The following is a 20,299-nucleotide window of genomic DNA, read 5'->3' on the forward strand; positions in this document are numbered from 1 at the left end:
CGCTCTTTAGAACAGCATCCACTCACAAAGTGGTAAACGACACACTGGAAGCACTGTATGATTAGTCACATTTTTTGACTTTGGTTGACTGCTGTGTCACAGCCGGTCCCCATCATATGTATACACTCCAATGGACGTGTGTGCCCTGTTAGCACATTTGCCAGGAACGTTAGCTGCATCACCTCCCTGGCAATTTCGTGCCGTCCTCGAAGCGTCAGCCATTGCTTGGTGACAGTGTGTTTCGATGAGACGTGGACAGATGATGCATCTCTCTCGCCGTCAGTTATAGGCGGGAATCATACTTAATGTAGTTTTCTGCAAGCGTCAGCGGAGCGTCAGACGTCTCTGTCTGGTCTTCTCCCTTCATGTATCCAGCAAGTCCCCTCCTGACAGTCTCCAGCAAAAGCCCCCTGTGCTGAAGCGAATATTGCCGCCGTCTCTATAGATACAGAGTGCCATTGTTTAATGGGAACAGTTAAGGAACCATAGTACTATATCTTGTTGTGAAACAGTCTACTTTTCTCACTTGTGGCCGAGAAAACTGAAACCCTCTCAGCTTGGGCTGGAAGAATTAAAGATCATGACTGGGATTACATACATTGACTCGTGAAGTAATACAAAATTATTTCACTCTTCATTGTATTTGTTTCTGTACAAAATGTGCGTTCTATTGCTATATTTCTATCTGTAGGTAAAAATTGGGTATTGAAAGAAAATTTGCGTGAACAGGCACGTGAAGATATGGTTCCGTTTCTACAGCATTTACACATAACAGCGTCATGGATAACAGATCTACGAGAATTTTGCTTGTATGTGTAAGGTTAACATATTTAAGCATAGAACTGAGGTCACAACAATTTTCACCTTTTGAAGACGCTTGTGGTTACCCATATGTCAATACCCATCTCGTGATTGGCACATATTTTTAAAAATTGCCCGTCCCTTGTGGGGATCGAACCCACGACCTTTGGATTAGAAGTCCAACGCGCTATCCTCTGCGCCAAAGGGACGCTGCGCAAGTGATGGGCTCAGATGTAAGAGATTCTCCAAGACATGACCCGTGCTACATGTCTCGCGTTACTTTTCTGATAGGCTTACTTTCATATTTCTCTGAAGCAATTACATCAAAGACTTATTATTTATGTAGCAGACACTATACATCACTCCGAATCGCTCTGTTTACCATGGCCCTACTGATTGAAACACCTGCGTATTGACAGAGTTGCTCTGTACAATAGTAGTAACACAGTGCTGCTATTAGATTCGCTCACGTGCGCTGTTTACAGATAAATGGGAATTACGCTCTTTAGAACAGCATCCACTCACAAAGTGGTAAACGACACACTGGAAGCACTGTATGATTAGTCACATTTTTTGACTTTGGTTGACTGCTGTGTCACAGCCGGTCCCCATCATATGTATACACTCCAATGGACGTGTGTGCCCTGTTAGCACATTTGCCAGGAACGTTAGCTGCATCACCTCCCTGGCAATTTCGTGCCGTCCTCGAAGCGTCAGCCATTGCTTGGTGACAGTGTGTTTCGATGAGACGTGGACAGATGATGCATCTCTCTCGCCGTCAGTTATAGGCGGGAATCATACTTAATGTAGTTTTCTGCAAGCGTCAGCGGAGCGTCAGACGTCTCTGTCTGGTCTTCTCCCTTCATGTATCCAGCAAGTCCCCTCCTGACAGTCTCCAGCAAAAGCCCCCTGTGCTGAAGCGAATATTGCCGCCGTCTCTATAGATACAGAGTGCCATTGTTTAATGGGAACAGTTAAGGAACCATAGTACTATATCTTGTTGTGAAACAGTCTACTTTTCTCACTTGTGGCCGAGAAAACTGAAACCCTCTCAGCTTGGGCTGGAAGAATTAAAGATCATGACTGGGATTACATACATTGACTCGTGAAGTAATACAAAATTATTTCACTCTTCATTGTATTTGTTTCTGTACAAAATGTGCGTTCTATTGCTATATTTCTATCTGTAGGTAAAAATTGGGTATTGAAAGAAAATTTGCGTGAACAGGCACGTGAAGATATGGTTCCGTTTCTACAGCATTTACACATAACAGCGTCATGGATAACAGATCTACGAGAATTTTGCTTGTATGTGTAAGGTTAACATATTTAAGCATAGAACTGAGGTCACAACAATTTTCACCTTTTGAAGACGCTTGTGGTTACCCATATGTCAATACCCATCTCGTGATTGGCACATATTTTTAAAAATTGCCCGTCCCTTGTGGCGATCGAACCCACGACCTTTGGATTAGAAGTCCAACGCGCTATCCTCTGCGCCAAATGGACGCTGCGCAAGTGATGGGCTCAGATGTAAGAGATTCTCCAAGACATGACCCGTGCTACATGTCTCGCGTTACTTTTCTGATAGGCTTACTTTCATATTTCTCTGAAGCAATTACATCAAAGACTTATTATTTATGTAGCAGACACTATACATCACTCCGAATCGCTCTGTTTACCATGGCCCTACTGATTGAAACACCTGCGTATTGACAGAGTTGCTCTGTACAATAGTAGTAACACAGTGCTGCTATTAGATTCGCTCACGTGCGCTGTTTACAGATAAATGGGAATTACGCTCTTTAGAACAGCATCCACTCACAAAGTGGTAAACGACACACTGGAAGCACTGTATGATTAGTCACATTTTTTGACTTTGGTTGACTGCTGTGTCACAGCCGGTCCCCATCATATGTATACACTCCAATGGACGTGTGTGCCCTGTTAGCACATTTGCCAGGAACGTTAGCTGCATCACCTCCCTGGCAATTTCGTGCCGTCCTCGAAGCGTCAGCCATTGCTTGGTGACAGTGTGTTTCGATGAGACGTGGACAGATGATGCATCTCTCTCGCCGTCAGTTATAGGCGGGAATCATACTTAATGTAGTTTTCTGCAAGCGTCAGCGGAGCGTCAGACGTCTCTGTCTGGTCTTCTCCCTTCATGTATCCAGCAAGTCCCCTCCTGACAGTCTCAAGCAAAAGCCCCCTGTGCTGAAGCGAATATTGCCGCCGTCTCTATAGATACAGAGTGCCATTGTTTAATGGGAACAGTTAAGGAACCATAGTACTATATCTTGTTGTGAAACAGTCTACTTTTCTCACTTGTGGCCGAGAAAACTGAAACCCTCTCAGCTTGGGCTGGAAGAATTAAAGATCATGACTGGGATTACATACATTGACTCGTGAAGTAATACAAAATTATTTCACTCTTCATTGTATTTGTTTCTGTACAAAATGTGCGTTCTATTGCTATATTTCTATCTGTAGGTAAAAATTGGGTATTGAAAGAAAATTTGCGTGAACAGGCACGTGAAGATATGGTTCCGTTTCTACAGCATTTACACATAACAGCGTCATGGATAACAGATCTACGAGAATTTTGCTTGTATGTGTAAGGTTAACATATTTAAGCATAGAACTGAGGTCACAACAATTTTCACCTTTTGAAGACGCTTGTGGTTACCCATATGTCAATACCCATCTCGTGATTGGCACATATTTTTAAAAATTGCCCGTCCCTTGTGGGGATCGAACCCACGACCTTTGGATTAGAAGTCCAACGCGCTATCCTCTGCGCCAAAGGGACGCTGCGCAAGTGATGGGCTCAGATGTAAGAGATTCTCCAAGACATGACCCGTGCTACATGTCTCGCGTTACTTTTCTGATAGGCTTACTTTCATATTTCTCTGAAGCAATTACATCAAAGACTTATTATTTATGTAGCAGACACTATACATCACTCCGAATCGCTCTGTTTACCATGGCCCTACTGATTGAAACACCTGCGTATTGACAGAGTTGCTCTGTACAATAGTAGTAACACAGTGCTGCTATTAGATTCGCTCACGTGCGCTGTTTACAGATAAATGGGAATTACGCTCTTTAGAACAGCATCCACTCACAAAGTGGTAAACGACACACTGGAAGCACTGTATGATTAGTCACATTTTTTGACTTTGGTTGACTGCTGTGTCACAGCCGGTCCCCATCATATGTATACACTCCAATGGACGTGTGTGCCCTGTTAGCACATTTGCCAGGAACGTTAGCTGCATCACCTCCCTGGCAATTTCGTGCCGTCCTCGAAGCGTCAGCCATTGCTTGGTGACAGTGTGTTTCGATGAGACGTGGACAGATGATGCATCTCTCTCGCCGTCAGTTATAGGCGGGAATCATACTTAATGTAGTTTTCTGCAAGCGTCAGCGGAGCGTCAGACGTCTCTGTCTGGTCTTCTCCCTTCATGTATCCAGCAAGTCCCCTCCTGACAGTCTCAAGCAAAAGCCCCCTGTGCTGAAGCGAATATTGCCGCCGTCTCTATAGATACAGAGTGCCATTGTTTAATGGGAACAGTTAAGGAACCATAGTACTATATCTTGTTGTGAAACAGTCTACTTTTCTCACTTGTGGCCGAGAAAACTGAAACCCTCTCAGCTTGGGCTGGAAGAATTAAAGATCATGACTGGGATTACATACATTGACTCGTGAAGTAATACAAAATTATTTCACTCTTCATTGTATTTGTTTCTGTACAAAATGTGCGTTCTATTGCTATATTTCTATCTGTAGGTAAAAATTGGGTATTGAAAGAAAATTTGCGTGAACAGGCACGTGAAGATATGGTTCCGTTTCTACAGCATTTACACATAACAGCGTCATGGATAACAGATCTACGAGAATTTTGCTTGTATGTGTAAGGTTAACATATTTAAGCATAGAACTGAGGTCACAACAATTTTCACCTTTTGAAGACGCTTGTGGTTACCCATATGTCAATACCCATCTCGTGATTGGCACATATTTTTAAAAATTGCCCGTCCCTTGTGGGGATCGAACCCACGACCTTTGGATTAGAAGTCCAACGCGCTATCCTCTGCGCCAAAGGGACGCTGCGCAAGTGATGGGCTCAGATGTAAGAGATTCTCCAAGACATGACCCGTGCTACATGTCTCGCGTTACTTTTCTGATAGGCTTACTTTCATATTTCTCTGAAGCAATTACATCAAAGACTTATTATTTATGTAGCAGACACTATACATCACTCCGAATCGCTCTGTTTACCATGGCCCTACTGATTGAAACACCTGCGTATTGACAGAGTTGCTCTGTACAATAGTAGTAACACAGTGCTGCTATTAGATTCGCTCACGTGCGCTGTTTACAGATAAATGGGAATTACGCTCTTTAGAACAGCATCCACTCACAAAGTGGTAAACGACACACTGGAAGCACTGTATGATTAGTCACATTTTTTGACTTTGGTTGACTGCTGTGTCACAGCCGGTCCCCATCATATGTATACACTCCAATGGACGTGTGTGCCCTGTTAGCACATTTGCCAGGAACGTTAGCTGCATCACCTCCCTGGCAATTTCGTGCCGTCCTCGAAGCGTCAGCCATTGCTTGGTGACAGTGTGTTTCGATGAGACGTGGACAGATGATGCATCTCTCTCGCCGTCAGTTATAGGCGGGAATCATACTTAATGTAGTTTTCTGCAAGCGTCAGCGGAGCGTCAGACGTCTCTGTCTGGTCTTCTCCCTTCATGTATCCAGCAAGTCCCCTCCTGACAGTCTCAAGCAAAAGCCCCCTGTGCTGAAGCGAATATTGCCGCCGTCTCTATAGATACAGAGTGCCATTGTTTAATGGGAACAGTTAAGGAACCATAGTACTATATCTTGTTGTGAAACAGTCTACTTTTCTCACTTGTGGCCGAGAAAACTGAAACCCTCTCAGCTTGGGCTGGAAGAATTAAAGATCATGACTGGGATTACATACATTGACTCGTGAAGTAATACAAAATTATTTCACTCTTCATTGTATTTGTTTCTGTACAAAATGTGCGTTCTATTGCTATATTTCTATCTGTAGGTAAAAATTGGGTATTGAAAGAAAATTTGCGTGAACAGGCACGTGAAGATATGGTTCCGTTTCTACAGCATTTACACATAACAGCGTCATGGATAACAGATCTACGAGAATTTTGCTTGTATGTGTAAGGTTAACATATTTAAGCATAGAACTGAGGTCACAACAATTTTCACCTTTTGAAGACGCTTGTGGTTACCCATATGTCAATACCCATCTCGTGATTGGCACATATTTTTAAAAATTGCCCGTCCCTTGTGGCGATCGAGCCAACGACCTTTGGATTAGAAGTCCAACGCGCTATCCTCTGCGCCAAAGGGACGCTGCGCAAGTGATGGGCTCAGATGTAAGAGATTCTCCAAGACATGACCCGTGCTACATGTCTCGCGTTACTTTTCTGATAGGCTTACTTTCATATTTCTCTGAAGCAATTACATCAAAGACTTATTATTTATGTAGCAGACACTATACATCACTCCGAATCGCTCTGTTTACCATGGCCCTACTGATTGAAACACCTGCGTATTGACAGAGTTGCTCTGTACAATAGTAGTAACACAGTGCTGCTATTAGATTCGCTCACGTGGGCTGTTTACAGATAAATGGGAATTACGCTCTTTAGAACAGCATCCACTCACAAAGTGGTAAACGACACACTGGAAGCACTGTATGATTAGTCACATTTTTTGACTTTGGTTGACTGCTGTGTCACAGCCGGTCCCCATCATATGTATACACTCCAATGGACGTGTGTGTCCTGTTAGCACATTTGCCAGGAACGTTAGCTGCATCACCTCCCTGGCAATTTCGTGCCGTCCTCGAAGCGTCAGCCATTGCTTGGTGACAGTGTGTTTCGATGAGACGTGGACAGATGATGCATCTCTCTCGCCGTCAGTTATAGGCGGGAATCATACTTAATGTAGTTTTCTGCAAGCGTCAGCGGAGCGTCAGACGTCTCTGTCTGGTCTTCTCCCTTCATGTATCCAGCAAGTCCCCTCCTGACAGTCTCCAGCAAAAGCCCCCTGTGCTGAAGCGAATATTGCCGCCGTCTCTATAGATACAGAGTGCCATCGTTTAATGGGAACAGTTAAGGAACCATAGTACTATATCTTGTTGTGAAACAGTCTACTTTTCTCACTTGTGGCCGAGAAAACTGAAACCCTCTCAGCTTGGGCTGGAAGAATTAAAGATCATGACTGGGATTACATACATTGACTCGTGAAGTAATACAAAATTATTTCACTCTTCATTGTATTTGTTTCTGTACAAAATGTGCGTTCTATTGCTATATTTCTATCTGTAGGTAAAAATTGGGTATTGAAAGAAAATTTGCGTGAACAGGCACGTGAAGATATGGTTCCGTTTCTACAGCATTTACACATAACAGCGTCATGGATAACAGATCTACGAGAATTTTGCTTGTATGTGTAAGGTTAACATATTTAAGCATAGAACTGAGGTCACAACAATTTTCACCTTTTGAAGACGCTTGTGGTTACCCATATGTCAATACCCATCTCGTGATTGGCACATATTTTTAAAAATTGCCCGTCCCTTGTGGGGATCGAACCCACGACCTTTGGATTAGAAGTCCAACGCGCTATCCTCTGCGCCAAAGGGACGCTGCGCAAGTGATGGGCTCAGATGTAAGAGATTCTCCAAGACATGACCCGTGCTACATGTCTCGCGTTACTTTTCTGATAGGCTTACTTTCATATTTCTCTGAAGCAATTACATCAAAGACTTATTATTTATGTAGCAGACACTATACATCACTCCGAATCGCTCTGTTTACCATGGTCCTACTGATTGAAACACCTGCGTATTGACAGAGTTGCTCTGTACAATAGTAGTAACACAGTGCTGCTATTAGATTCGCTCACGTGCGCTGTTTACAGATAAATGGGAATTACGCTCTTTAGAACAGCATCCACTCACAAAGTGGTAAACGACACACTGGAAGCACTGTATGATTAGTCACATTTTTTGACTTTGGTTGACTGCTGTGTCACAGCCGGTCCCCATCATATGTATACACTCCAATGGACGTGTGTGTCCTGTTAGCACATTTGCCAGGAACGTTAGCTGCATCACCTCCCTGGCAATTTCGTGCCGTCCTCGAAGCGTCAGCCATTGCTTGGTGACAGTGTGTTTCGATGAGACGTGGACAGATGATGCATCTCTCTCGCCGTCAGTTATAGGCGGGAATCATACTTAATGTAGTTTTCTGCAAGCGTCAGCGGAGCGTCAGACGTCTCTGTCTGGTCTTCTCCCTTCATGTATCCAGCAAGTCCCCTCCTGACAGTCTCCAGCAAAAGCCCCCTGTGCTGAAGCGAATATTGCCGCCGTCTCTATAGATACAGAGTGCCATTGTTTAATGGGAACAGTTAAGGAACCATAGTACTATATCTTGTTGTGAAACAGTCTACTTTTCTCACTTGTGGCCGAGAAAACTGAAACCCTCTCAGCTTGGGCTGGAAGAATTAAAGATCATGACTGGGATTACATACATTGACTCGTGAAGTAATACAAAATTATTTCACTCTTCATTGTATTTGTTTCTGTACAAAATGTGCGTTCTATTGCTATATTTCTATCTGTAGGTAAAAATTGGGTATTGAAAGAAAATTTGCGTGAACAGGCACGTGAAGATATGGTTCCGTTTCTACAGCATTTACACATAACAGCGTCATGGATAACAGATCTACGAGAATTTTGCTTGTATGTGTAAGGTTAACATATTTAAGCATAGAACTGAGGTCACAACAATTTTCACCTTTTGAAGACGCTTGTGGTTACCCATATGTCAATACCCATCTCGTGATTGGCACATATTTTTAAAAATTGCCCGTCCCTTGTGGGGATCGAACCCACGACCTTTGGATTAGAAGTCCAACGCGCTATCCTCTGCGCCAAAGGGACGCTGCGCAAGTGATGGGCTCAGATGTAAGAGATTCTCCAAGACATGACCCGTGCTACATGTCTCGCGTTACTTTTCTGATAGGCTTACTTTCATATTTCTCTGAAGCAATTACATCAAAGACTTATTATTTATGTAGCAGACACTATACATCACTCCGAATCGCTCTGTTTACCATGGCCCTACTGATTGAAACACCTGCGTATTGACAGAGTTGCTCTGTACAATAGTAGTAACACAGTGCTGCTATTAGATTCGCTCACGTGCGCTGTTTACAGATAAATGGGAATTACGCTCTTTAGAACAGCATCCACTCACAAAGTGGTAAACGACACACTGGAAGCACTGTATGATTAGTCACATTTTTTGACTTTGGTTGACTGCTGTGTCACAGCCGGTCCCCATCATATGTATACACTCCAATGGACGTGTGTGTCCTGTTAGCACATTTGCCAGGAACGTTAGCTGCATCACCTCCCTGGCAATTTCGTGCCGTCCTCGAAGCGTCAGCCATTGCTTGGTGACAGTGTGTTTCGATGAGACGTGGACAGATGATGCATCTCACTCGCCGTCAGTTATAGGCGGGAATCATACTTAATGTAGTTTTCTGCAAGCGTCAGCGGAGCGTCAGACGTCTCTGTCTGGTCTTCTCCCTTCATGTATCCAGCAAGTCCCCTCCTGACAGTCTCCAGCAAAAGCCCCCTGTGCTGAAGCGAATATTGCCGCCGTCTCTATAGATACAGAGTGCCATTGTTTAATGGGAACAGTTAAGGAACCATAGTACTATATCTTGTTGTGAAACAGTCTACTTTTCTCACTTGTGGCCGAGAAAACTGAAACCCTCTCAGCTTGGGCTGGAAGAATTAAAGATCATGACTGGGATTACATACATTGACTCGTGAAGTAATACAAAATTATTTCACTCTTCATTGTATTTGTTTCTGTACAAAATGTGCGTTCTATTGCTATATTTCTATCTGTAGGTAAAAATTGGGTATTGAAAGAAAATTTGCGTGAACAGGCACGTGAAGATATGGTTCCGTTTCTACAGCATTTACACATAACAGCGTCATGGATAACAGATCTAAGAGAATTTTGCTTGTATGTGTAAGGTTAACATATTTAAGCATAGAACTGAGGTCACAACAATTTTCACCTTTTGAAGACGCTTGTGGTTACCCATATGTCAATACCCATCTCGTGATTGGCACATATTTTTAAAAATTGCCCGTCCCTTGTGGGGATCGAACCCACGACCTTTGGATTAGAAGTCTAACGCGCTATCCTCTGCGCCAAAGGGACGCTGCGCAAGTGATGGGCTCAGATGTAAGAGATTCTCCAAGACATGACCCGTGCTACATGTCTCGCGTTACTTTTCTGATAGGCTTACTTTCATATTTCTCTGAAGCAATTACATCAAAGACTTATTATTTATGTAGCAGACACTATACATCACTCCGAATCGCTCTGTTTACCATGGCCCTACTGATTGAAACACCTGCGTATTGACAGAGTTGCTCTGTACAATAGTAGTAACACAGTGCTGCTATTAGATTCGCTCACGTGCGCTGTTTACAGATAAATGGGAATTACGCTCTTTAGAACAGCATCCACTCACAAAGTGGTAAACGACACACTGGAAGCACTGTATGATTAGTCACATTTTTTGACTTTGGTTGACTGCTGTGTCACAGCCGGTCCCCATCATATGTATACACTCCAATGGACGTGTGTGTCCTGTTAGCACATTTGCCAGGAACGTTAGCTGCATCACCTCCCTGGCAATTTCGTGCCGTCCTCGAAGCGTCAGCCATTGCTTGGTGACAGTGTGTTTCGATGAGACGTGGACAGATGATGCATCTCACTCGCCGTCAGTTATAGGCGGGAATCATACTTAATGTAGTTTTCTGCAAGCGTCAGCGGAGCGTCAGACGTCTCTGTCTGGTCTTCTCCCTTCATGTATCCAGCAAGTCCCCTCCTGACAGTCTCCAGCAAAAGCCCCCTGTGCTGAAGCGAATATTGCCGCCGTCTCTATAGATACAGAGTGCCATTGTTTAATGGGAACAGTTAAGGAACCATAGTACTATATCTTGTTGTGAAACAGTCTACTTTTCTCACTTGTGGCCGAGAAAACTGAAACCCTCTCAGCTTGGGCTGGAAGAATTAAAGATCATGACTGGGATTACATACATTGACTCGTGAAGTAATACAAAATTATTTCACTCTTCATTGTATTTGTTTCTGTACAAAATGTGCGTTCTATTGCTATATTTCTATCTGTAGGTAAAAATTGGGTATTGAAAGAAAATTTGCGTGAACAGGCACGTGAAGATATGGTTCCGTTTCTACAGCATTTACACATAACAGCGTCATGGATAACAGATCTAAGAGAATTTTGCTTGTATGTGTAAGGTTAACATATTTAAGCATAGAACTGAGGTCACAACAATTTTCACCTTTTGAAGACGCTTGTGGTTACCCATATGTCAATACCCATCTCGTGATTGGCACATATTTTTAAAAATTGCCCGTCCCTTGTGGGGATCGAACCCACGACCTTTGGATTAGAAGTCTAACGCGCTATCCTCTGCGCCAAAGGGACGCTGCGCAAGTGATGGGCTCAGATGTAAGAGATTCTCCAAGACATGACCCGTGCTACATGTCTCGCGTTACTTTTCTGATAGGCTTACTTTCATATTTCTCTGAAGCAATTACATCAAAGACTTATTATTTATGTAGCAGACACTATACATCACTCCGAATCGCTCTGTTTACCATGGCCCTACTGATTGAAACACCTGCGTATTGACAGAGTTGCTCTGTACAATAGTAGTAACACAGTGCTGCTATTAGATTCGCTCACGTGCGCTGTTTACAGATAAATGGGAATTACGCTCTTTAGAACAGCATCCACTCACAAAGTGGTAAACGACACACTGGAAGCACTGTATGATTAGTCACATTTTTTGACTTTGGTTGACTGCTGTGTCACAGCCGGTCCCCATCATATGTATACACTCCAATGGACGTGTGTGTCCTGTTAGCACATTTGCCAGGAACGTTAGCTGCATCACCTCCCTGGCAATTTCGTGCCGTCCTCGAAGCGTCAGCCATTGCTTGGTGACAGTGTGTTTCGATGAGACGTGGACAGATGATGCATCTCTCTCGCCGTCAGTTATAGGCGGGAATCATACTTAATGTAGTTTTCTGCAAGCGTCAGCGGAGCGTCAGACGTCTCTGTCTGGTCTTCTCCCTTCATGTATCCAGCAAGTCCCCTCCTGACAGTCTCCAGCAAAAGCCCCCTGTGCTGAAGCGAATATTGCCGCCGTCTCTATAGATACAGAGTGCCATTGTTTAATGGGAACAGTTAAGGAACCATAGTACTATATCTTGTTGTGAAACAGTCTACTTTTCTCACTTGTGGCCGAGAAAACTGAAACCCTCTCAGCTTGGGCTGGAAGAATTAAAGATCATGACTGGGATTACATACATTGACTCGTGAAGTAATACAAAATTATTTCACTCTTCATTGTATTTGTTTCTGTACAAAATGTGCGTTCTATTGCTATATTTCTATCTGTAGGTAAAAATTGGGTATTGAAAGAAAATTTGCGTGAACAGGCACGTGAAGATATGGTTCCGTTTCTACAGCATTTACACATAACAGCGTCATGGATAACAGATCTACGAGAATTTTGCTTGTATGTGTAAGGTTAACATATTTAAGCATAGAACTGAGGTCACAACAATTTTCACCTTTTGAAGACGCTTGTGGTTACCCATATGTCAATACCCATCTCGTGATTGGCACATATTTTTAAAAATTGCCCGTCCCTTGTGGGGATCGAACCCACGACCTTTGGATTAGAAGTCCAACGCGCTATCCTCTGCGCCAAAGGGACGCTGCGCAAGTGATGGGCTCAGATGTAAGAGATTCTCCAAGACATGACCCGTGCTACATGTCTCGCGTTACTTTTCTGATAGGCTTACTTTCATATTTCTCTGAAGCAATTACATCAAAGACTTATTATTTATGTAGCAGACACTATACATCACTCCGAATCGCTCTGTTTACCATGGCCCGACTGATTGAAACACCTGCGTATTGACAGAGTTGCTCTGTACAATAGTAGTAACACAGTGCTGCTATTAGATTCGCTCACGTGCGCTGTTTACAGATAAATGGGAATTACGCTCTTTAGAACAGCATCCACTCACAAAGTGGTAAACGACACACTGGAAGCACTGTATGATTAGTCACATTTTTTGACTTTGGTTGACTGCTGTGTCACAGCCGGTCCCCATCATATGTATACACTCCAATGGACGTGTGTGCCCTGTTAGCACATTTGCCAGGAACGTTAGCTGCATCACCTCCCTGGCAATTTCGTGCCGTCCTCGAAGCGTCAGCCATTGCTTGGTGACAGTGTGTTTCGATGAGACGTGGACAGATGATGCATCTCTCTCGCCGTCAGTTATAGGCGGGAATCATACTTAATGTAGTTTTCTGCAAGCGTCAGCGGAGCGTCAGACGTCTCTGTCTGGTCTTCTCCCTTCATGTATCCAGCAAGTCCCCTCCTGACAGTCTCCAGCAAAAGCCCCCTGTGCTGAAGCGAATATTGCCGCCGTCTCTATAGATACAGAGTGCCATTGTTTAATGGGAACAGTTAAGGAACCATAGTACTATATCTTGTTGTGAAACAGTCTACTTTTCTCACTTGTGGCCGAGAAAACTGAAACCCTCTCAGCTTGGGCTGGAAGAATTAAAGATCATGACTGGGATTACATACATTGACTCGTGAAGTAATACAAAATTATTTCACTCTTCACTGTATTTGTTTCTGTACAAAATGTGCGTTCTATTGCTATATTTCTATCTGTAGGTAAAAATTGGGTATTGAAAGAAAATTTGCGTGAACAGGCACGTGAAGATATGGTTCCGTTTCTACAGCATTTACACATAACAGCGTCATGGATAACAGATCTACGAGAATTTTGCTTGTATGTGTAAGGTTAACATATTTAAGCATAGAACTGAGGTCACAACAATTTTCACCTTTTGAAGACGCTTGTGGTTACCCATATGTCAATACCCATCTCGTGATTGGCACATATTTTTCAAAATTGCCCGTCCCTTGTGGGGATCGAACCCAAGACCTTTGGATTAGAAGTCCAACGCGCTATCCTCTGCGCCAAAGGGACGCTGCGCAAGTGATGGGCTCAGGTGTAAGAGATTCTCCAAGACATGACCCGTGCTACATGTCTCGCGTTACTTTTCTGATAGGCTTACTTTCATATTTCTCTGAAGCAATTACATCAAAGACTTATTATTTATGTAGCAGACACTATACATCACTCCGAATCGCTCTGTTTACCATGGCCCTACTGATTGAAACACCTGCGTATTGACAGAGTTGCTCTGTACAATAGTAGTAACACAGTGCTGCTATTAGATTCGCTCACGTGCGCTGTTTACAGATAAATGGGAATTACGCTCTTTAGAACAGCATCCACTCACAAAGTGGTAAACGACACACTGGAAGTACTGTATGATTAGTCACATTTTTTGACTTTGGTTGACTGCTGTGTCACAGCCGGTCCCCATCATATGTATACACTCCAATGGACGTGTGTGTCCTGTTAGCACATTTGCCAGGAACGTTAGCTGCATCACCTCCCTGGCAATTTCGTGCCGTCCTCGAAGCGTCAGCCATTGCTTGGTGACAGTGTGTTTCGATGAGACGTGGACAGATGATGCATCTCTCTCGCCGTCAGTTATAGGCGGGAATCATACTTAATGTAGTTTTCTGCAAGCGTCAGCGGAGCGTCAGACGTCTCTGTCTGGTCTTCTCCCTTCATGTATCCAGCAAGTCCCCTCCTGACAGTCTCCAGCAAAAGCCCCCTGTGCTGAAGCGAATATTGCCGCCGTCTCTATAGATACAGAGTGCCATTGTTTAATGGGAACAGTTAAGGAACCATAGTACTATATCTTGTTGTGAAACAGTCTACTTTTCTCACTTGTGGCCGAGAAAACTGAAACCCTCTCAGCTTGGGCTGGAAGAATTAAAGATCATGACTGGGATTACATACATTGACTCGTGAAGTAATACAAAATTATTTCACTCTTCACTGTATTTGTTTCTGTACAAAATGTGCGTTCTATTGCTATATTTCTATCTGTAGGTAAAAATTGGGTATTGAAAGAAAATTTGCGTGAACAGGCACGTGAAGATATGGTTCCGTTTCTACAGCATTTACACATAACAGCGTCATGGATAACAGATCTACGAGAATTTTGCTTGTATGTGTAAGGTTAACATATTTAAGCATAGAACTGAGGTCACAACAATTTTCACCTTTTGAAGACGCTTGTGGTTACCCATATGTCAATACCCATCTCGTGATTGGCACATATTTTTCAAAATTGCCCGTCCCTTGTGGGGATCGAACCCAAGACCTTTGGATTAGAAGTCCAACGCGCTATCCTCTGCGCCAAAGGGACGCTGCGCAAGTGATGGGCTCAGATGTAAGAGATTCTCCAAGACATGACCCGTGCTACATGTCTCGCGTTACTTTTCTGATAGGCTTACTTTCATATTTCTCTGAAGCAATTACATCAAAGACTTATTATTTATGTAGCAGACACTATACATCACTCCGAATCGCTCTGTTTACCATGGCCCTACTGATTGAAACACCTGCGTATTGACAGAGTTGCTCTGTACAATAGTAGTAACACAGTGCTGCTATTAGATTCGCTCACGTGCGCTGTTTACAGATAAATGGGAATTACGCTCTTTAGAACAGCATCCACTCACAAAGTGGTAAACGACACACTGGAAGTACTGTATGATTAGTCACATTTTTTGACTTTGGTTGACTGCTGTGCCACAGCCGGTCCCCATCATATGTATACACTCCAATGGACGTGTGTGTCCTGTTAGCACATTTGCCAGGAACGTTAGCTGCATCACCTCCCTGGCAATTTCGTGCCGTCCTCGAAGCGTCAGCCATTGCTTGGTGACAGTGTGTTTCGATGAGACGTGGACAGATGATGCATCTCTCTCGCCGTCAGTTATAGGCGGGAATCATACTTAATGTAGTTTTCTGCAAGCGTCAGCGGAGCGTCAGACGTCTCTGTCTGGTCTTCTCCCTTCATGTATCCAGCAAGTCCCCTCCTGACAGTCTCCAGCAAAAGCCCCCTGTGCTGAAGCGAATATTGCCGCCGTCTCTATAGATACAGAGTGCCATTGTTTAATGGGAACAGTTAAGGAACCATAGTACTATATCTTGTTGTGAAACAGTCTACTTTTCTCACTTGTGGCCGAGAAAACTGAAACCCTCTCAGCTTGGGCTGGAAGAATTAAAGATCATGACTGGGATTACATACATTGACTCGTGAAGTAATACAAAATTATTTCACTCTTCATTGTATTTGTTTCTGTACAAAATGTGCGTTCTATTGCTATATTTCTATCTGTAGGTAAAAATTGGGTATTGAAAGAAAATTTGCGTGAACAGGCACGTGAAGATATGGTTCCGTTTCTACAGCATTTACACATAACAGCGTCATGGATAACAGATCTACGAGAATTTTGCTTGTATGTGTAAGGTTAACATATTTAAGCATAGAACTGAGGTCACAACAATTTTCACCTTTTGAAGACGCTTGTGGTTACCCATATGTCAATACCCATCTCGTGATTGGCACATATTTTTAAAAATTGCCCGTCCCTTGTGGGGATCGAACCCACGACCTTCGGATTAGAAGTCCAACGCGCTATCCTCTGCGCCAAACGGACGCTGCGCAAGTGATGGGCTTAGATGTAAGAGATTCTCCAAGACATGACCCGTGCTACATGTCTCGCGTTACTTTTCTGATAGGCTTACTTTCATATTTCTCTGAAGCAATTACATCAAAGACTTATTATTTATGTAGCAGACACTATACATCACTCCGAATCGCTCTGTTTACCATGGCCCTACTGATTGAAACACCTGCGTATTGACAGAGTTGCTCTGTACAATAGTAGTAACACAGTGCTGCTATTAGATTCGCTCACGTGCGCTGTTTACAGATAAATGGGAATTACGCTCTTTAGAACAGCATCCACTCACAAAGTGGTAAACGACACACTGGAAGCACTGTATGATTAGTCACATTTTTTCACTTTGGTTGACTGCTGTGTCACAGCCGGTCCCCATCATATGTATACACTCCAATGGACGTGTGTGCCCTGTTAGCACATTTGCCAGGAACGTTAGCTGCATCACCTCCCTGGCAATTTCGTGCCGTCCTCGAAGCGTCAGCCATTGCTTGGTGACAGTGTGTTTCGATGAGACGTGGACAGATGATGCATCTCTCTCGCCGTCAGTTATAGGCGGGAATCATACTTAATGTAGTTTTCTGCAAGCGTCAGCGGAGCGTCAGACGTCTCTGTCTGGTCTTCTCCCTTCATGTATCCAGCAAGTCCCCTCCTGACAGTCTCCAGCAAAAGCCCCCTGTGCTGAAGCGAATATTGCCGCCGTCTCTATAGATACAGAGTGCCATTGTTTAATGGGAACAGTTAAGGAACCATAGTACTATATCTTGTTGTGAAACAGTCTACTTTTCTCACTTGTGGCCGAGAAAACTGAAACCCTCTCAGCTTGGGCTGGAAGAATTAAAGATCATGACTGGGATTACATACATTGACTCGTGAAGTAATACAAAATTATTTCACTCTTCATTGTATTTGTTTCTGTACAAAATGTGCGTTCTATTGCTATATTTCTATCTGTAGGTAAAAAATGGGAATTGAAAGAAAATTTGCGTGAACAGGCACGTGAAGATATGGTTCCGTTTCTACAGCATTTACACATAACAGCGTCATGGATAACAGATCTACGAGAATTTTGCTTGTATGTGTAAGGTTAACATATTTAAGCATAGAACTGAGGTCACAACAATTTTCACCTTTTGAAGACGCTTGTGGTTACCCATATGTCAATACCCATCTCGTGATTGGCACATATTTTTAAAAATTGCCCGTCCCTTGTGGGGATCGAACCCACGACCTTTGGATTAGAAGTCCAACGCGCTATCCTCTGCGCCAAAGGGACGCTGCGCAAGTGATGGGCTCAGATGTAAGAGATTCTCCAAGACATGACCCGTGCTACATGTCTCGCGTTACTTTTCTGATAGGCTTACTTTCATATTTCTCTGAAGCAATTACATCAAAGACTTATTATTTATGTAGCAGACACTATACATCACTCCGAATCGCTCTGTTTACCATGGCCCTACTGATTGAAACACCTGCGTATTGACAGAGTTGCTCTGTACAATAGTAGTAACACAGTGCTGCTATTAGATTCGCTCACGTGCGCTGTTTACAGATAAATGGGAATTACGCTCTTTAGAACTGCATCCACTCACAAAGTGGTAAACGACACACTGGAAGCACTGTATGATTAGTCACATTTTTTGACTTTGGTTGACTGCTGTGTCACAGCCGGTCCCCATCATATGTATACACTCCAATGGACGTGTGTGCCCTGTTAGCACATTTGCCAGGAACGTTAGCTGCATCACCTCCCTGGCAATTTCGTGCCGTCCTCGAAGCGTCAGCCATTGCTTGGTGACAGTGTGTTTCGATGAGACGTGGACAGATGATGCATCTCTCTCGCCGTCAGTTATAGGCGGGAATCATACTTAATGTAGTTTTCTGCAAGCGTCAGCGGAGCGTCAGACGTCTCTGTCTGGTCTTCTCCCTTCATGTATCCAGCAAGTCCCCTCCTGACAGTCTCCAGCAAAAGCCCCCTGTGCTGAAGCGAATATTGCCGCCGTCTCTATAGATACAGAGTGCCATTGTTTAATGGGAACAGTTAAGGAACCATAGTACTATATCTTGTTGTGAAACAGTCTACTTTTCTCACTTGTGGCCGAGAAAACTGAAACCCTCTCAGCTTGGGCTGGAAGAATTAAAGATCATGACTGGGATTACATACATTGACTCGTGAAGTAATACAAAATTATTTCACTCTTCATTGTATTTGTTTCTGTACAAAATGTGCGTTCTATTGCTATATTTATATCTGTAGGTAAAAATTGGGTATTGAAAGAAAATTTGCGTGAACAGGCACGTGAAGATATGGTTCCGTTTCTACAGCATTTACACATAACAGCGTCATGGATAACAGATCTACGAGAATTTTGCTTGTATGTGTAAGGTTAACATATTTAAGCATAGAACTGAGGTCACAACAATTTTCACCTTTTGAAGACGCTTGTGGTTACCCATATGTCAATACCCATCTCGTGATTGGCACATATTTTTAAAAATTGCCCGTCCCTTGTGGGGATCGAACCCACGACCTTTGGATTAGAAGTCCAACGCGCTATCCTCTGCGCCAAAGGGACGCTGCGCAAGTGATGGGCTCAGATGTAAGAGATTCTCCAAGACATGACCCGTGCTACATGTCTCGCGGTACTTTTCTGATAGGCTTACTTTCATATTTCTCTGAAGCAATTACATCAAAGACTTATTATTTATGTAGCAGACACTATACATCACTCCGAATCGCTCTGTTTACCATGGCCCTACTGATTGAAACACCTGCGTATTGACAGAGTTGCTCTGTACAATAGTAGTAACACAGTGCTGCTATTAGATTCGCTCACGTGCGCTGTTTACAGATAAATGGGAATTACGCTCTTTAGAACAGCATCCACTCACAAAGTGGTAAACGACACACTGGAAGCACTGTATGATTAGTCACATTTTTTGACTTTGGTTGACTGCTGTGTCACAGCCGGTCCCCATCATATGTATACACTCCAATGGACGTGTGTGTCCTGTTAGCACATTTGCCAGGAACGTTAGCTGCATCACCTCCCTGGCAATTTCGTGCCGTCCTCGAAGCGTCAGCCATTGCTTGGTGACAGTGTGTTTCGATGAGACGTGGACAGATGATGCATCTCTCTCGCCGTCAGTTATAGGCGGGAATCATACTTAATGTAGTTTTCTGCAAGCGTCAGCGGAGCGTCAGACGTCTCTGTCTGGTCTTCTCCCTTCATGTATCCAGCAAGTCGCCTCCTGACAGTCTCCAGCAAAAGCCCCCTGTGCTGAAGCGAATATTGCCGCCGTCTCTATAGATACAGAGTGCCATTGTTTAATGGGAACAGTTAAGGAACCATAGTACTATATCTTGTTGTGAAACAGTCTACTTTTCTCACTTGTGGCCGAGAAAACTGAAACCCTCTCAGCTTGGGCTGGAAGAATTAAAGATCATGACTGGGATTACATACATTGACTCGTGAAGTAATACAAAATTATTTCACTCTTCATTGTATTTGTTTCTGTACAAAATGTGCGTTCTATTGCTATATTTCTATCTGTAGGTAAAAATTGGGTATTGAAAGAAAATTTGCGTGAACAGGCACGTGAAGATATGGTTCCGTTTCTACAGCATTTACACATAACAGCGTCATGGATAACAGATCTACGAG

General features: G+C 43.4%; 15 non-coding genes across 15 annotated transcripts; all 15 read right to left on the reverse strand.

Annotated features, from left to right (window-relative positions):
• Window positions 1–937: 937 nt before the first annotated feature.
• On the reverse strand, window positions 938–1,010 carry Trnar-ucu. Its single transcript has one exon. It is a non-coding gene; the product is annotated as a tRNA-Arg (tRNA).
• A 1,227-nt stretch (window positions 1,011–2,237) lies between these two features.
• Trnar-ucu lies at window positions 2,238–2,310 on the reverse strand. The gene has a single exon. It is a non-coding gene; the product is annotated as a tRNA-Arg (tRNA).
• A 1,227-nt stretch (window positions 2,311–3,537) lies between these two features.
• On the reverse strand, window positions 3,538–3,610 carry Trnar-ucu. Its single transcript has one exon. It is a non-coding gene; the product is annotated as a tRNA-Arg (tRNA).
• Window positions 3,611–4,837: 1,227 nt separating this feature from the next.
• Window positions 4,838–4,910, reverse strand: Trnar-ucu. Its single transcript has one exon. It is a non-coding gene; the product is annotated as a tRNA-Arg (tRNA).
• Window positions 4,911–6,137: 1,227 nt separating this feature from the next.
• Trnar-ucu lies at window positions 6,138–6,210 on the reverse strand. The gene has a single exon. It is a non-coding gene; the product is annotated as a tRNA-Arg (tRNA).
• Window positions 6,211–7,437: 1,227 nt separating this feature from the next.
• On the reverse strand, window positions 7,438–7,510 carry Trnar-ucu. The gene has a single exon. It is a non-coding gene; the product is annotated as a tRNA-Arg (tRNA).
• Window positions 7,511–8,737: 1,227 nt separating this feature from the next.
• On the reverse strand, window positions 8,738–8,810 carry Trnar-ucu. The gene has a single exon. It is a non-coding gene; the product is annotated as a tRNA-Arg (tRNA).
• A 1,227-nt stretch (window positions 8,811–10,037) lies between these two features.
• On the reverse strand, window positions 10,038–10,110 carry Trnar-ucu. The gene has a single exon. It is a non-coding gene; the product is annotated as a tRNA-Arg (tRNA).
• Window positions 10,111–11,337: 1,227 nt separating this feature from the next.
• Window positions 11,338–11,410, reverse strand: Trnar-ucu. The gene has a single exon. It is a non-coding gene; the product is annotated as a tRNA-Arg (tRNA).
• Window positions 11,411–12,637: 1,227 nt separating this feature from the next.
• On the reverse strand, window positions 12,638–12,710 carry Trnar-ucu. The gene has a single exon. It is a non-coding gene; the product is annotated as a tRNA-Arg (tRNA).
• Window positions 12,711–13,937: 1,227 nt separating this feature from the next.
• Trnar-ucu lies at window positions 13,938–14,010 on the reverse strand. Its single transcript has one exon. It is a non-coding gene; the product is annotated as a tRNA-Arg (tRNA).
• Window positions 14,011–15,237: 1,227 nt separating this feature from the next.
• On the reverse strand, window positions 15,238–15,310 carry Trnar-ucu. The gene has a single exon. It is a non-coding gene; the product is annotated as a tRNA-Arg (tRNA).
• Window positions 15,311–16,537: 1,227 nt separating this feature from the next.
• Window positions 16,538–16,610, reverse strand: Trnar-ucu. The gene has a single exon. It is a non-coding gene; the product is annotated as a tRNA-Arg (tRNA).
• Window positions 16,611–17,837: 1,227 nt separating this feature from the next.
• On the reverse strand, window positions 17,838–17,910 carry Trnar-ucu. The gene has a single exon. It is a non-coding gene; the product is annotated as a tRNA-Arg (tRNA).
• A 1,227-nt stretch (window positions 17,911–19,137) lies between these two features.
• On the reverse strand, window positions 19,138–19,210 carry Trnar-ucu. The gene has a single exon. It is a non-coding gene; the product is annotated as a tRNA-Arg (tRNA).
• Window positions 19,211–20,299: the final 1,089 nt, after the last annotated feature.

Source organism: Schistocerca piceifrons, chromosome 1 (assembly GCF_021461385.2).
Source record: "Schistocerca piceifrons isolate TAMUIC-IGC-003096 chromosome 1, iqSchPice1.1, whole genome shotgun sequence".
Lineage (NCBI taxonomy): Eukaryota > Metazoa > Arthropoda > Insecta > Orthoptera > Acrididae > Schistocerca > Schistocerca piceifrons.